Source organism: Lynx rufus, unplaced genomic scaffold, assembly GCF_022079265.1.
Source record: "Lynx rufus isolate CCGP_SWC_20201006 ecotype Redwood Valley unplaced genomic scaffold, mLynRuf1.p SCAF_6, whole genome shotgun sequence".
Classification (NCBI taxonomy): Eukaryota; Metazoa; Chordata; class Mammalia; order Carnivora; family Felidae; genus Lynx; species Lynx rufus.
In genome coordinates this window covers 113,485,440-113,492,094 of record NW_025814878.1, presented here as the reverse complement: position 1 = coordinate 113,492,094, position 6,655 = coordinate 113,485,440, and the positions used below count along the sequence as shown (strand labels likewise).

Below are 6,655 nucleotides of genomic sequence, written 5' to 3'. Positions count from 1 at the left end.
AATCAGGAGCAAATTACCTTCTTGCTGTTTACTTTCAGCGTCCTTAATTAATCTGGTTATTAGACGATTAATGAAGCTTGTTTGGTGAGAAATTCATAGCAAGAATAGAGAAGGGTGTGTGTGTGTGTGTGTGTGTGTGTGTGTGTAGGGGTAGGAGACATTGCATTTTTCCAGGAATAGAGGCAGTCCCTGGGTTTCCCCTCAACCTTCTCAGCCTCTCTCCTACGCTCGGTGGGGGGGGGGGGGCTGCACACACCACAGACCCACTCCTCCCCCATCCCTCCATTCTCCCTCTTCCTTCCCCAAACCTTTGTGGTTTGGGAAGATGGTCCCAGTGTCCTCCAGAGTCCTTTAAGGACACTGGCTCCAAAATAGGCCTAGAGGTGGGCAGTCAGTTCCCAGAGCCCCTCCAGATACTCCCAACTCATACATACTCTCCTGTTCACTGCCCTCCCCAGACCTGCCCCAGCAGTGTTCCAAAAGTGGCCGTTTCCCCTCTCAAGGCAGAGGTAACCTCCAAGCTTCTGCCCAGAGGTTACTGAGTGCACCCCCCACATACACCCACACATTGGGCTGTGCAACCACGAACCCCTGGCTAAGGGGCCATTGAGGTTATATTTCTTTTAATATTTTAACCCCTACCAGATCCTGGGGCAGCAATCAGGCATTCCTCCTGAGGTACCCTTTCCTAGGTAATCCCTGGGCATCCCAAGGACAAGTGTTCACGTGCCACAGTTCCATCGTTCCATCCTGGGGCCATCTGTGATCTGACTTCTATCTGGCTGCTGTTAAGGACTTCTCTTTGGATTTCTGCAGTTTCACTACAATGTTTCTAGGTGGATCTCCTTACTCTGCTTGAATTCTTCATGCTTCCTTCCCAGCATGTGTCTTTCTTTATCATTTCTGGAAAACTCCTTATCACCATATTGTTAAATATTGCCTCCCCCAATTCTCTCAACTATCTCCTCGGGAATTCCTAGATGACATTTGTTAAATTCCTCATTCTGTCTCCCATGTCTTTTTCCCTCTTGTTAATAGTTTTCTGTGTGCTGCATTATGGCTAGTGATTTCTTCAAATCTATTTTCCAGTTCACTAACCATCTCTTCAACTATATCTAATCTGTTGTTTAACCCATCCATTGAGTTTTAAATTTCATCATTTTTATTTTCATTTTTTAGTCTTTGTTCACGTGCATATTTGCCTGGTTTTCCTGGTAGCATCTTTATTTCTCTAAACATTTTACACAAGCTATTTTTTTTTAATATTCTGGATCTGATCATCCCAATATCTTAACTCTTGAGGACTAATTCTACCATTTGCTGTTTTCTAACTCACTCATGATTATTTCCTTGTGTACTCTGTAATTTTGTATTGTAAACCCAAGCTCAGTTGAGCTCTATCCATCAGAATCCTGTACAGCAGGAGTTGAGGGTATGTCCCTCCCAGGAGACTTTGCTTTTGCTTCTGCTAGGTGCTCCGGGTACTACTAACATACTTGGAGTTAATTTCACCACTTGGAGTTTCCTGCAACCCATAGGTAATGCAAATGTTTACCCTAAACCCCTGTGTGGGTAGCCATGTGGTTACAAATTTAAAGGCTTTTCTTTCTACCTGAGCTCATGCTGAAATAGACAACTTTTCTTACCCTTTCTCTTTGCCACAGGATGGATTTTTTCCCCTCTATCCTTTCACCAAAAGTGCAGTCTTTCAAAGCCCTGGTTTTTGTAGAGGGTCTCAATTACAACTCCCCACCATGAGTGCTCACAGTCCATTTCCTTCCTCCTCTAAGCCTTTATTTCTGGACTTGGACAACTTTGTTTCCCAGGAGACATTTCTGGTTGTCACAACTGGAAGAGGGAGTTGCTATTGGTATCTGTTGGGTAGAGGCCAAGGTTGCTGCCAAACATCCTACAGGATGCCCGACATCCTACATCCTATAGGACAGCTCCCACCCCAACAAAAATTAATACAGCCCAAAATGTCAACAGCGCTGCTATTGAGAAACACTGATCTAGGTCATGGAGATGTGTGTGCAAATGACCTGAGGTCTCCCTGCAGCTTTGGAGCTCCCTAACACCCAGGCTTCCAGCATTCTCTTTATGTTTGACATTCTAAAGATTTTCCTTGCGTTTATTCATTCATTCTATACGCACGGCCATGCATTTCAAAGAATAGTTTGTCTATTTTATGGGGCATCTCTGGGTGTCTCATATATTCACTTGTCACTCCTGCCTGCATCCACCTCTCTAACATCTGCTGCTCTGGCTCACCTCTCATTGTCTGTTAGCCGCCTCTCTGTTTCACCCCTTTTCCCTGCTCCTGTGTGCACCTGGCTTGGGAGACCATCAAAAGAGTCATGAGAAGGCGTGACATGCCCACCAGCAGCAGTGATGATTGGGGTTCACAGACCCCTAAATCCTACCCTCGTGGCCTGACTCCGTGAGGCCGAGGCCCAATTCCTACAAAAACCCTCAGATCTCCAGATCTCTTCACCTCCCTGACCCACAGCCTCAGAGAGTGTCCTTTCCTCCCCCCAGCCCAAGGCCCAAGCGATTGCCACAGAAGGAATATTCATCCTGTCCTTGGAGTCTGTGTTGGTCTTGTCCACTCTGGTGTCTGGCCCACAGGAGATGCTCGGTATGGACTCCTCAAATGGATGGATGAATGAATGAATGAATGAATGAATAATGGATGAGGCCTGGTTTTGGGGCCCACCAATGCCATCATAGCAACTGAGCATAGATTTCCCATAGTTTGGATTATTCTACTTCAAAGTGACAGTGTGTTGGGACAACCATAGTTCAGCCTAGTTCCCTAAACACACATTTAGGGAAAAGGTGTCTCTAATGCTTCAAGGGCACAGCCAGGCTAGAAACGCTCCCAATTTATACAACTTAGCACACTTAACCTCGTAAACTGCAACAGCCACACCTCAATTTGTGGTGACATTATTGTTTCCTTCGAGAACAAATGTGGGTGAGCTCTTGCTTGTTTGTCAGCACAGGGCCCAGCATGGGACGAGGAGAAAGCAAAGACAGACGAAAGCTGTTAGTCTTTACCTCCCGAAACCCAAACTGCTCCCAACCGGCCTCATCCTGGATAAAACAAAACGAGGTCTCTGTTGCCCTAGCAGTTCCTGGAATTTCAAGGTCATTCACTCCACTCATTCACTCAGCAAATATTTCTAGAACGTCTTCCACGTGCTGGGCACTGTTTTTGGCATTAGATGTTTAGCAGAAAAAAAGGGGCACCTGGGTGGCTCAGTCGGTTAAGTAGCCGACTTTGGCTCAGGTCATGAGCTCGTGGTTCGTGGGTTCAAGCCCCGTGTCGGGCTCTGTGCTGACAGTTCAGAGCCTGGAGCCTGTTTCAGATTCTGTGTCTCCCTCTCTCTCTCTCTCTCTCTCTGCCCCTCCCCCACTCATTCTCTCTCTCTCTCTCTCTCTCTCTCACAAATAAACATAAATAAATAAATAAATAAGTTTAGTAGACAACAGAATAAAGTCCCTGCCCACTCAGCGCTTTTGTTCTCCCGGGGAGAGACACAATTAAATGTGTTATGTGATGCCGGAGTGTGATGAGGTCCATGAGGAGAAATAAAGTGGGGATGGTGAGTAGTGATGGGTGTGCTGTTGAGGGGCAATCCGGAAACACTTCTCTGTGAGGACAACTTAGTTCAGTGAAGCTCACCAGCATTAGGAGAGAGAAGGTTCCATGGTGGAACAGCAGTACCTGAATCATGGGCAAGATCGGGGAGCCCCACCGGGTGACTGTGAGAGAGAAGGAGGGAGGGAGGGAGGGAGTGAGGGAGGAAGGAAGGAAGGAAGGAAGGAAGGAGGAAGGGAGAAAGGAAGGAGGAAGGAAGGAAGGAAGAAGGAAGGAAGGAAGGAGGAAGGAAGGAAAGAAGGAAGGAAAGAAGGAAGGAAGGAGGAAGGAAGGAAGGAAGGAAGGAAGGAAGGAAGGAAGGAAGAAGGAAGGAAGGAGGAAGGAAGGAAGAAGGGAGGAAGGAAGGAAGGAAGGAAGGAAGGAAGGAAGGAAGGAAGGAAGGAAATGAGGCAGGAGAAATACCGAGGGCCGACCCCGAATCTCCCCCGACTTAGCTAGAGATCTGAGGGGGAAACCCAGAGGGTTTTAAGCAGGCGTGTAAAAGAATCCGATGTACGTTTTCCCCAAAGCCCTCTGACTGAGGTTTGGGGAACTGAGTAAGAGGGCAGGAGCTGAAGCTGAGGGCCGCTTAGGAGGGCATCTAAATAACCCAAGCTAAGGATAATGGTGGTTTGCACCCAGCAAGAAGAAGCAGTTGGATTCTGAGACATCCTCAAGGCCAGCCAACAGGATTTGCTGACACGTTGTGTGAAGGGTAGGGGTTAGGGGTCAAGGTTGAGCCCAAAGTTTCTGACTGTGAGGAGGGGGTTCTTTTATTGAGAGGGGAGAGGAAAGAGGAACAGGGTGACGAGTATGCAAAAGTCTGGATCTGCTCACGCTAAGGTGGAGGTACCCAGTAACGGGGTTCAGGACACGCTACCCCCAAATATGGCACCTTGGCGTATTGAATATTTTAAACTTGAATGTGTTTGAGAAAACGGCTTTCTCCCCTGAAACAAGTCATAAAACTCTTGTGGGAGAGACACCTTCCCCATACCCGGAGGAAAGGAGCCTCCTTATCTCTGAAGACAAAGCAGGGACCAGAAGAACCCCAACAAATAAATCAGCTAAGTTCCCATGGTTCCCCTGGCAGTCTCTAACCCGTATTTCTACAGGACTGCCTACTTCATCAAACCTAGCATAAAAATACCCAGTTCTGTTTCTTTGGGTCTCCATTTCCTTATGAAGGCTCCTGTATCGTGTAAAACTCACATTAAATCAACCTGTATGCTTTTCTTCTGTTAATACGTCTCTGTCTTAATTTTCAGACCCAGCCAGGGATCCTAAGAGGGTGAAGGAAAACTGCTGTCCCCTATACTGGCAGAGCTGAGGAGTACCCAGGGGGCCACACGGGTTGAGTTCTGGCGCAAGAACGGGGCTAAAGATACACATCTGGGAGTCAAAGCTACAGGACCTGATGAGAACCCCTGGCGTGAAAACAGTTGGAGAAGCAAAGGAGGAAGGAAGGGAGCACCTGAGCACTGGGTGTACAAACATTTCAGAAGTCATTAAAGGCACAGGTCAGGCCCCATCGTGCTTAAAGCTTTCCAGAGGCCTGCTGACTGCATTTTACAAGGTCCTGGGTGATGACGCCTTTGGTCCTCTCTGTCCCCACCTCCCTCACAGTCCCCACAAATCACTGCACCAGACTCAGCCTCCTTAGTGTCTTAAACCTGCTAGACCCTTTCCCACCTCTGTGTCTTTGCACATGCCGTTCCCTTTGCCTAAGAAGTTCTTCCCCTGCCCTCATCCCCTGACTTCCTCTTTCTTTGGGTCTCATCTCAAAGTCAGCCCCCTCAGAGAGGACTTCCCTGACTCCCCATTCTCATATAGACAGACAGACAGACACACACACACACACACACACACACACACACACACCATTATTCTCTTTCATGGGATCCCATTCTTTGCTGGGAGAGCACTTACTACAAACTGTAATTATATGTATATGAGGGTGTTGATTAGAGAAATGTCTGTCCCTCTTCCCCCACTTGCCCATAACTCTATGAGACAAGGAACATTACCTGTCTTTTGCCACTGTGTAAAGTGAAACACGTGTTGAATGATGAATGGCTAAGGAGTAAAAACAAACACTGGTCAATCATTGGACTACATTCTCAATACTGAACCAGACCTTTTACATCACTGACTGTGGCAGACGTCACCACTGCTAAGCAATATTTCCAGTTCTCCTCTTCTAGGCACAGCGTTACAAATCCTCATCCCCTTGGAGTCATATGGGTTTGTAGCATTTTTTTTTTTAGTTTATTTATTTTGAGAGAGAGTGCAAGCAGGAGAGGGGCAGAGAGAGAAGGAGTGAGAGAATCCCAAGCAGGCTCCACGTGTGGTCAGCGTGCAGAGCTGGATGTGGGGCTCGAACCCATGAAACCATGAGATCATGACCTGAGCTGAAACCAAGAGTCAGTCGCTTGACCAACTGAGCCACCCGGGGGCCCCTATAGCATCTTTTTCTTAAATTTTAAGTAGGCTCCATGCCCAACATGGGTCTTGAACTCATGACCATGAGATCTAGAGTCACATGCTCTAGGGGAACCTGGGTGGCTCAGTCGGTTGAGCATTTGACTTTGGCTCAGGTCATGATCTCACGGTTTGTGGGTTCGAGCCCTGCGTTGGGCTCTGGGCTGACAGCTCGGAGCCTGGAGCCTGCTTCGGAATCTGTGTCTCTCCGTCTCTCGGCCCCTCCCCTGCTCATGCTCTGTGTCTCTCTGTCTCTCAATAATGAATAAATGTTAAAAAAAAAATTTGGAGTCACATGCTCTACCAACTGAGCCAGCCAGGCACCAGTTATAGGGGTTAGAGACCCTGCTGTGGCCAATGTAATATGAGCGGAAAGGATTGTGTCACTTTCAGATGGAAGCACTTAAGGGCTGTCACGCAATTCCGCCCGTGCTCTTCCCCTGCCAAGAAAAACTTGTGTGGAGGTGATGGCATCATAAGATGGGGAACCTCCATCATCTGCAGTCCCCGAGTCACTATGATATGAGCAGT

At 47.7% G+C, this 6,655-nt stretch overlaps 1 non-coding gene across 1 annotated transcript; it reads right to left on the bottom strand.

The window, feature by feature from the left end:
• Positions 1-6,139: 6,139 nt before the first annotated feature.
• On the bottom strand, positions 6,140-6,446 carry TRNAW-CCA (transfer RNA tryptophan (anticodon CCA)). The gene is made up of 2 exons: positions 6,410-6,446; positions 6,140-6,175 (listed from the first exon to the last, which is right to left on the bottom strand). It is a non-coding gene; the product is annotated as a tRNA-Trp (tRNA).
• Positions 6,447-6,655: the final 209 nt, after the last annotated feature.